We start from the raw sequence: 10,800 nt of genomic DNA, 5'->3' as shown, positions 1-10,800 counted from the left end.
TCAGGCATTATTGATCCCGTTTTGTTTCAAACAAGTCTACTCCCTGAAGAGCTTACATGCCTAAATTCTCTCCTCTCCCTTCTCCATTCACCCAAGTGCTGTATTTTGGGAAAGATTCGTATTTCTAAAGCTGTAAGGTAGAGCAGAGGAGAGTGGTGACTCTTTATTTAACAATTTCCCTTACCTTGTGTTCTCTTTAGTTCCGAGATAAACTACCATTTGGATTTTCAAAAGAAAAGCACGATAGGTGTTGAGTTTCAAGGGGGATCTGATATCTTGGAAAAGAAAAATTAGGAGGGTAACATCATCTTTTTTTCCCTTTCTTTTGAAAGCGAAGTTTAGCGAAGCACTAATAAAATAATTATTGCATTTTTTCCTTGAAGTTCTATCACATCTCTGTCTTTCAACCCTAATTGAACTGATACAGCAGAGCGTACAAATGTGCGAGCAAATCGAAAAAGAAATGAATTTTATCTGTGTTAAGCATGAAGGCTTGTCAAAATGTCCTTTCAATATGGACTGTATGAATAAATTTCATTACCTAACTTAGACTCGAACCAGCAAACAGATCCGAAGTACACTACAAAATCAATCGAAAACGATTTACCTATTCGTCAGCAAAAACTGCGAAACAGAGGTCAACAGCAAGCTAAAGCTACTACTTGTAGGGAAATTTAAAGGTTAATACCACCACTTCGTTTTTTACTTTTTCTAGGCTGTAGTGCCTTTCCCCCTTTATTATCCTTCAATAGAATTTTAATTATTAGGTATGTAGGGTCAATCTTTTTTTTTCAGTTCAAGATCAAATTTAAAGCTTGCACACCTTTTTGAACCTTTGCAAGGACTGTAAGAAGAGGTTTATCTTCACACGGAAGTTTTCTGGTTCGACAAAACTTAAAATAAACAAAAGATGATGAATCACAAACGAAATGATAGGATGAAGAGAAGTTCTCCCCACTTCTTCCTTGCAATATAAGAATCTTTGGCACTCTTCAAATACTATCAGTAGTCCAATATACTAACATCTAACACAAGCAAGCGTATTTTGTCAATCGCAGGTATTATATCTGAGAGGTAAATATTTCTTTGTAAATTATTTTTATTTTTTAAATTTATCTAACACTGCCAGAACTTCATTTAAAAAGTTTTAGTTTCGCACTTCTATTTTCTAGTCTAGTGTAATAATTTAGGATAGGTAAGTTTTTTTGTAAAATTGTGTTATAGCCAATTATATCTTCACCTTTTTTATTTGTACCGATGTGAATTGTGTATTCGAAGTGTAAGATTTGTCTGAACTTGGTACTCGACTTTTTCTTCAAATAAATTTTGTCGGTTTTTCAGTATTTTATCATTTTTCCAGTTCCTGATATTTTATTGCTAAAGATTTACACCGGTTTTTATTTATCCTCGGAAAAATTTGTCCAGAAGTTTAGTGAGAAATTGTCCATCAAAATTTGTGGTACTCGTAGTAATCTAACTTTTTATTTACGAGTAGGTAGGTAGCTACCATCAGGTCTATTTTGATTTTTCCTGCGTTATATTGAGATTTTCTCCTTCGAGCAGAGATTTGGAGTTAGTATATCGGGTACTTTTGACGAATTGATCTTAAAAACGGAAAATTAAAGCTAGACTTCGGAATATGGTAGACTTCGGAAAGGTAAAGAACAAGAACAAGACAGCTTTTCCTATCAACTATCAGCCCAGGGGAATAAGAACTATCAGGGCATTTCAATGCATGGGGTCAAAACTGTTTCGTCCATCTTCTGTTTACTCATGAAATTTTATTCTACTGTGTTAACAAACTCGTCAATCATAAAATCGGTCTTGAAACTTCGAATCTGTCTTTTGATTTTCGTACGATTCACGAACTGTGCTAAATATTTTCCGTCAATGTTTTTACCAAAAGCCCTTTTCGTACACTTTCCACCATTTTTCGTCCCATCTTCAAATCCCTCACTCATCAGCCTGTACACACTGTACTTCAAACGCTCCTGCTATCGCACTTTACAGCTCTCTGCCTTCATTTACTCTCTCTTCTCACCCTCTTTCGACGGGTTACTGGTTTCAGTGTTTTTTCCTACCTTTTTTTCCAGCATTCCTCTTCCTCCCTTCCCTGGCTGTATTACCCTCCGGACTTCTCTCTTCCCATCTGTCTATCACTGGGAATAACCTCACCCCTTCTCTCCCTCACTTCGCCGCCCTCTAAAAAATTCTCTTCTTTTCTCCCTCATTTTTAACCCACTCCCCTTAGCTCTCCCTTGGTGCGCCCTCTTTATCTACCATCTCCATTTTTCGTTAAACGTTCAATTTCCCAACCTTTTTTTTTCTCCCAAAAAAATGTGTTTAGTAGGTTAAATGTAATGTCTCGTTAGATTACGAGATTTAGGTACCTACTTTCAAGATTAGGTAGATATAGGTGCCTGAAATAGGCATGGGCTTCACATGATTTGGTAGTTACCTGGTACCTACCTATTTCATGTCGTGGTATTCTGTGTAAATACGAGGTAGGACCCACGAGTATAGTATTTGTATTGTGAATCTTGTCACAGAGTTCGTAACCATAAATGAAGGCAGGTATCCACTTTTCTCTAATGCAATAGGAGCTTTCCTCTAATGCTATAGGAACTTTCCTCTTTTGAGCACAAAGTCGGGAGATGACCCCTGAAAATATGTACCTGCCTCCACAATGGAACATACACAGTCCTTTCCTTCCCCAAAGTTTCTTGCCTACACAATACATGAATGCACAGTCCTTCCCTGAACATTCACCATAACTCTCATAGTCTCATGTGACCTACATTCAGGATCATTTAGCATAAGATACCCAAACCAACGAAGCAACGAACCACTGTACCATCAGGTCAAAAGTTGCAAACCGACCAAAAACGTGAGAAGTTATATGAGAGAAATTCAGCATGTTCGCCCTCACATGGAGTTCCCCTTTCCATCAACAGGGGCGCTCTCAGGCTAACCGGGGCTCGGGGTGATAGCTTCAAAAATGGGGCTTTTCTAACATTTTTTTTATCCTATAGAAATATTCCTTTAATTCCATCAATATTTTCAAGGATTTCTCAAGGCATAATAGGCGATTATTATTATTATTATTTGAAAAAGCTGGTTCCGGGTCCCTCGAAAAGCCCGCGCCCGGTCAAATAGCCCCGGACGGACCCCCTAAAAACGCCCTGACCACCAATAATAATGGAGTGATAACACACTTTACAAAATAGGGAATATGTAACATAATAGGGAATATGTAGCAATAGGGAATATTGTTGTTAAGGAAACCGCTTATGAGTTCCACAGGGAATTTCCAAGTACGCTACATAATATTAGGACAGGGTACCTAAGGGGTATTTAGGTACAAGGGAGGATTCCATACCTCACAATGCAATCCCAAATGAAGAAACATTTCAGATTTGGGTTTACCTTTCACTTCATACCTACTTCCGAGAAGATACCTAATTATGAGCAGACAAAATGTTTAGACCAGTTTTGGTGTAAAGGGGTGAAGAGAAAATTTGAGCGGTAATTTTGGCATCTCCACCAAAATGTAGGTGGTACATATAACTATCTACTTCACCTATTTCTCGAAAGGTAATACGTGTAATAATGGTACTAATTTAATGAGAATTTAAACATAGGTACCTAATATGAGTATGTTCAACCTACCTCGGTGGTGTAGTGGTCAAGACGCTCGCTTGTTAAACAGGAGGGCGTGGGTTCAATCCCAGCCGAGGTATGGAATTTTATCCTCATATAATTTGAGAATTTGACCACAATAATAGTAGTAGCCTACTGCTGGAGTAAAGGGACTTTTCAGTCCTATGCGAGCAGTATAAATAAGCACTATTATTATTATTATAGTTCCGTGTAACTTTATGGTTCAAACGAAGCATCCGGTTTTTCTGCAGTGGCTGTATTTAGGTGTTTAGGTACATAGTAAGTTTTATACTTGGCAGCGCTTCAGCATATACCGGTTAGCTGTTGTAATCGCCTTTAGAGACTTAAAAACTTTACACAAGTAGATCGCCATAAATAGATCGAGTTCTAGAAAATTTATCATAGAATACATCATTTTATTTAGATGCATATTAAAGGTATACTTATATATGTAAACTAATTTAAACTAAGCCAAGCTTAGGGGGATAGGAGATAGGAATACAGAATCAAACTGACCCACAAGAAGAATACATATTAGAACGGACCTTATTTTTTTTCCTGGAACAGAACTGAAAAGTTCCTTTGCCACTGTAAAACTGGGAGAAACATAGGTAAAGAGAACGAAAGGGTAGATGGAATGAAAAGTAAAAGAACAAGAGCGGACCTGGGGAAATGGAACAAAATTCAAGGGTGGTTAAGGGCCTCGGGGACCTTAAGGGTCCAGCTGGAAAATTGGAAATTCAAATTTCACCTGGATATAATGTAGTTAACATCTACATCGCATGCAGGCTAACTAGAAAAGTAGTACTTAAGGAGTGCTTTTTTAAGTTTCGGAAAATTACAGAAGATAGATATTGTAAATAGTAATAGTCCAGCCTATTTCCAGCGTTCAGCCTAGTCAGCTATCCTAGATTTTTTTTTTCTTTTTTATTGACATAAAGTGGGATCGATCGGTGCATAACAGCGTTACACCCAGAGGTTCCATAATTCTATACATTGAGTGTCAGTATAATTGATTACCCACTCTCACTGTATTTCATTAGTTTGCCTTCGGCATAGCTCACCAGTCATTATGCTAAACTTGTGAGTGAATAAAGAATTACCAATCTTGAAGAACGATAAAAAAACAGAGCATCTGTAATATTTGTGCAATTCTGGCGTGAGCGAAACCCCTTCTGTCCTATTAACAAAGAACTGGGGTGTCACTGTGGTGCCAGAGCAACAGTGCTCAATATTAGCTAAATTTTATAATAATATTAATAATGATTTCATGATCATATTGCCATAACTTTATCAATTCAATTCGTCCATTACATCTCAGACGATTTGTTAGTGGAGATGACAAATTTCCCACTGTAGCAAAGGAAAAAAGATCATAATATGTATATTATTGTTTGAATAATAAAATGTGTAAATTCCGTAGTGTAAGATAGGGCGGTTTTGATCGAAGGGCTAAAAACTTAATATGATTGCATCTTCTCATTGGTAAGTAGGTACTTGTTGCTATCAGAAATTCTATTGTAGGGTCAAGGGCACTTTTATTTTGGAAAGGCTAGTCGAGGTTTAAATACATCTTTCATGACTACTAAAATAGGTTCATTTGTGTCTCTGGAACCGTTGTAACATCGCGAAATCGCTGAAATACGTCAATCCCATTATGTTGATGACTAATTTGTATATTGAGTATGACAAATAGGTATTAGTACGGTCAAATTCAATGTTATTGAGAAACTTCTTCTATATGAACAACTCCCATGATTTCTCAGAAGTCACACTATGAAATAATGAAGGACTGAACCAGACGAGGCTAAGGACTTTACCTAGAAAATTAACATAGTCTTCTTCGGACAACTTTCACTTTTTGTATTCATTGTTTTGTAGGACGATAATAATGTGATTGTGCTATTGAGAATTTACAATGTCTACCGTGTTCCTAATTAGTAGCCATTATGAAATTTGACATGAAATGATTATGTTGAACTGGAAGCATTGCCAACTCAGTGTTCAAGCACACCTTCAAAGTTCACATCAATGGGTGATGTTCTAAATTGAATACAGATGAGAGAGTGGGACCAGTTTACTTCATGTAGGCAGATGCTTAGTCATAGAAAAAAATCATAATCTCCATTTGTTGTTGCATAAAACCTGTTGATATCACCCTATAGAAAAGATAGATATCCCACAAAAGGTCAAATAGAAATAATAGTCGATCTAGAATATTCTATGGAGGTAAGTAGGTACCATTATGTGTACCGGACTCGTACTGTCTCTTTTAAAACAGTAAATCACATTAACCATAAGTACAAAGAGAACTTACTCTGAATATTTACACATTCTATAACACTACAATCATGAAACAGACCAATGCCATGTCATTTAATCAGTGCTTAGAGTAAATAGCTACAAGTATTACTGTGGTATTGGGTATTATTTTCCTTGTCGATACCGATTTGTATTTATACGTGCTTACCACGCGTACAAGGGAACATTATGACGATTATCAGCAAGTATCCACCTTAGAAAAATAGAATAGATCACAATAATTATCTTGTCTAATATTGTCTGGATGAGACTAAAAAGTCACTTTACCCAATATGGATCCAATTCAAAGAGTGAATCTTCTCCGCAACAATCAAATGGAAAAGTACCCGACTCCTTATTGATCAAAAGTTCACTTTTATTCGGTTACTTTGGTATGACATGTTTTATAACCTTGGGTTAGTCCAAGAAGGTCATCCAGTAAGATAAACCTACCTTTTTTGTCAGCTGAACTAGTAAACCAATGAAACCTCGTGTCATGATTGATCTGAGATAATATATCAGTTACGAAAATCCCTACCGACCCTTTCGGGTCTACAAAGTTCTCAGTTTCGAAAAATCACCACTTTTTATTTGTATTTTTATAGCATCTTCAGTTTCAAACCGAACAGTGACATGGAATTCGTAAAATTAGTGGAGATGCCAAAACACCCCAAGTAAATTTGAATCTAAAATGTTGTGTGAAAATCAGTGGAGATGCCAAAATCTCGCAATATAGTTCTTACGTAAAATTTTATCCGTGGAGATGTTAAATTTCCCAAACAAATGCAAAAGAAGTACCTACCCTCGTATCTATTGTTTCTAGCAATTCAATTTCGCGCTTGCTGAGTTGAGAAGTTTCGAGATTAAAATTGGATTTCATTTCATAATTGCTATTTGTAATGCAGTCGAGTTCAGTTCCTCCTACCAGATCGGTGGAATTGTTGAAATTTTTCCTGTAAGTTGCAAGATAACAGGTGAAAGTTGTGCTAATCGTAACAATCTTTTCAATATCGATCTTTATCACACCGACCTTATTTTTCCTGTAAGTTGCAAGATAACAGGTGAAAGTTGTGCTAATCGTAACAATCTTTTCAATATCGATCTTTATCACACCGACCTTCGCATTGCAAGCCCCCTAGCTATTAGGATTATATCACAAGCACACTTCTGTTATAGTCTTAATAACACATAATTGTTTCTGTTTCATGTAATTCACGTACCTATATCATACAATTATTAAGTACATAAATATATTCTACTCTATCCATTTCGTTAGGTCCGAGTATTTTACCATTACATTGAACCTATACGCTGGTTTTTCCCAGCACAGTTTCTTTGCCCTTGCTTTATACGTGAAGGATGATCAAATTTATTATATTATTTACATTATGCTCGAAATTCAAACCAGTTCATCTGTCTGGATTCTTTTTTCGTCGCCCTTTATTTGCTGGAGTCCTTTGCACTTATTCTTGGATTATAAATTAGTGGAGATGCCAGAAGATCATATTTAGTGGAGATGCCTAACTAACATTCAAAATAAACAAATCTCTCAAATTTTAACATTATGGAAGTGATGAGCCATGCATACTGAAATCGGCTCAATGTTTTACTTAAGGTTATCCACGTAATGCTTATTGTCATCTGTAGATACCTATCTCATGTTTACTACCATTATCTAATCGAAACCTTCCCTTCAGTCTGATTTGGAACATCCAAGATGTTCTAACGTGAAAATCAGTTGCATGCTTGATCGTGCAGAAAATATTGTAAACTCCAAGGAAATAGATTGAGATCTCAGTTTTTAACGAGTGATTAAACAAATTAGACACCTCTGCTAAAACACGGTATGAGCAGGAACTGATGTATCCTTAAAATTATTAGGTAGATTGGTTGAATCACTTTTACATTTCTCAATATAGGTGTCTACTTTTTCATGAAACTACTAGGCCCGAAAACGAGGCAATTGGGTGAATAGGGAATAGGTACGTAGGTAACTGATCTAAGTAAATAATAATCATTTATGCGTAGATTGATCAATAAGTCAACATGATTTCATATTCAATTAATAACATAGCAGCTAACATGCTTACACATTCATCAGTTGATAATGATAGGCTTTAGACGATGATTTTCAAACCAGCTCGCAAAATGTGCAGAATACGGAACTATAAACAATATCAAGTTAGAATGGTTTATGGATAACAGCTGTTAAATTTCTTACTCAACGCTACACCTAATCCCGATGAATTACATATGAGCAGATATAAGTACAGAGAGTTAAGTAGACTCAAGTTTTACTATATTACAGAGCTCAGACTTAATTTATGAAATCATAAACCCCTGAAGGCAAAAAAATCTTGTTCTTTTAAGAAATTGAAAGAGTAATAGATCAGAACTCCAATTGGTCTCAATAATTGTGCATTGCGAATAAACACGAAACCTGATTTTTTCAAAGTAGGTAGATACGTACAAATTATACAAAAAAGTATTTCAATTAGACTGTTGGCGTAGGCGATACTAAATTTATTGCATAATGATAGGCTTTAGACGATGATTTTCAAACCAGCTCGCAAAATGTCTGAGTCAAATACTTTTATAATTGCTTCAGAGTAAATGTGTTTCTGATGTACATTTTGTACGTATCACTAAACGTAACGAACGATTCATCAGCTTGTGTTAATAGCTCGGAGGATACAACTTTGGAAGAAGAAGAAAAACTAAAAATAAAGTAAAATTGGTGCCTACTTCACTCTTCGAGAAGAGCCTTAATTTGTTTTACCTACATAGTAGGTAGGTGCTCGGTTTGTCCAATCTAAAAAAAAATATACAAATCCAAGAAGAGATTAGAGACGGAGTGTAAAACAAAGTTTTATTCAATTCGAAGTGGATTTTATTTAAAGCACATACGTTAAACACTTTAGAATAAATGTCACATCGTGCAAGTTAAAGTCGTGCATGTGTAAGCAAATAATCTGGTCGTGAAGATCTAGAAACATCTCAAGTCTAGACTGATTTAAACAACTAATCCTGAGGTAAGAACGTGTTACGATGGTTTTTTGCATAACCAGATGACCTTGCTTTTAAAATGGTAGGCAAACCCAAGCTACTAGGCTGAATACATAACACATGGAATTTGGGATGGTGTTGTTGATTGTTGATAACTTGTGTGAAACTTTTACTGATTCAATACTTTACTGGTTTATTACGAAAGGGAACTATGGGTACGTAGCTATAAAAAAAGCGGAGATTTACGATAATATTATGAAAATCCGTGTAGGTAGAGATGTAGATGAAGGTTATATTATTATTCTTTTGTTTCTCAAGAAATACTTGGATTAAATGCGCAAGGAAGTAATTATTTTGCTTCTACAGATTCTTGCAACTAAGGCAGGTATATAGTTGGACAACACTTTTCTTTATGTTAATGTTATACCAACTGCAAGACATCCTGATAAAGTTCCTTGCGGATAAGGAAAAACTTGTATATTTAATTCCTTTTAATTGAGTGCGACTTGGATAGGTATATTTTGCATTGGTAAGTAGCTACTTACATACTATGTACTTGGTGGGTACTCTATAAGTTGTTAATTGTACCTATGGTATAATTATACTAAGTTGTTAAGAGTAGGATACCTATGTTACCTATCCTGGAAGTTCTATACAAAAATTTGCTAATAAACTGGATTTCACTTCTGTTTCAGAACCATGAAAGTGATCGCTTTCGCGTTTGCCTTCGTTCTCGCAGTTAATGCTGCTGAGAAAAATGCTGCCGGTGACAGACCCAAGACCTACAGGAGATTGATCCCTGCTGATGTCCTCAGAGGTAAGCTAACACAGGGTTAAATCAACTGTCCAAGCTCAGGAATGATAACAAAACACTCAAACAAACACTTGAGTTCGGACATATTATAGTGTTGGTGGAGATGACAAATCTCTGTATTTCAAAGTTCATTATTGGTGGAGATGACAATATTACGTTCTACAAATTTCAATGTTAAATTCATTAGTGGAGATGATAAGAGTACAATCAGATACTTGTACAAGTGACAACAATAAGAGGATTAAAAAGATCTGTTTGGTAGATATGATTTGGGAGTGGCATAGATTTGACAGAGCAATTTTTTATTTTTTATTTTATTGTTAAGTGAGACAGAATCACTTTTCTCCGTCTTAGACGACCAATACCATACGTTTGGTGTTGAAATAAGGCTAGTAGAGGATTTAAAACTGATTTCCATTTCCTTCTGACCTTGCACGAGATAAATGTCAGCTTAAAATGGATTTTAACACTGATTTTTTTTTTGCTGGAATAGACATTTAGGAAGTTCCCTATTCAGATAGTAATTTGACGTAAACACATTACGCCATAGGATTTTACGTTCTTGTAATGGCCATGTTATTGTGTTGACTAATGAGGACATAATTATGCATCGTGTTGAGTACATAATGATGCTATGTTATCAGATCAGAAATTTGTCGCGAGCAGTAAGGGCGGAACTTTCAACATGACATTAAGTCTGTTCCTAATGATATTGGATTTGGCTCAATGGATCATTCTAGAAATTTTTTGCTCACATAAAAATTACCATAATACGCTTCTCGATCGTTCCACCTTTCAGGTAGTGGCTACTAATTGATATCCGATGCTATGTTATCAGATCAGAAATTTGTCGCGAGCAGTAAGGGCGGAACTTTCAACATGACATTAAGTCTGTTCCTAATGATATTGGTTTTGGCTCAGTGGATCATTCTAGAAATTTTTTGCTCACATAAAAATTACCATAATACGCTTCTCGATCGTTCCACCATTCCGGTAGTGGCTACTAATTGATATCTCGG

The 10,800-nt window shown here is 35.9% G+C and overlaps 1 long non-coding RNA gene across 1 annotated transcript; it reads left to right on the top strand.

Annotated features, from left to right (window-relative positions):
- The first annotated feature begins 928 nt into the window (after nucleotides 1-928).
- Nucleotides 929-9,750, top strand: LOC113471880. Its single transcript, XR_003394411.1, has 2 exons — nucleotides 929-1,074; nucleotides 9,663-9,750. It is a non-coding gene; the product is annotated as an uncharacterized LOC113471880 (long non-coding RNA).
- The last annotated feature ends 1,050 nt before the right edge of the window (nucleotides 9,751-10,800 follow it).

The sequence above is a fragment of the Diaphorina citri genome, unplaced genomic scaffold (assembly GCF_000475195.1).
Source record: "Diaphorina citri unplaced genomic scaffold, Diaci psyllid genome assembly version 1.1 scaffold3205, whole genome shotgun sequence".
Lineage (NCBI taxonomy): Eukaryota > Metazoa > Arthropoda > Insecta > Hemiptera > Psyllidae > Diaphorina > Diaphorina citri.
The sequence above is the reverse complement of the archived record's forward strand: the minus strand, read 5'-3'. Positions and strand labels throughout refer to the sequence as shown.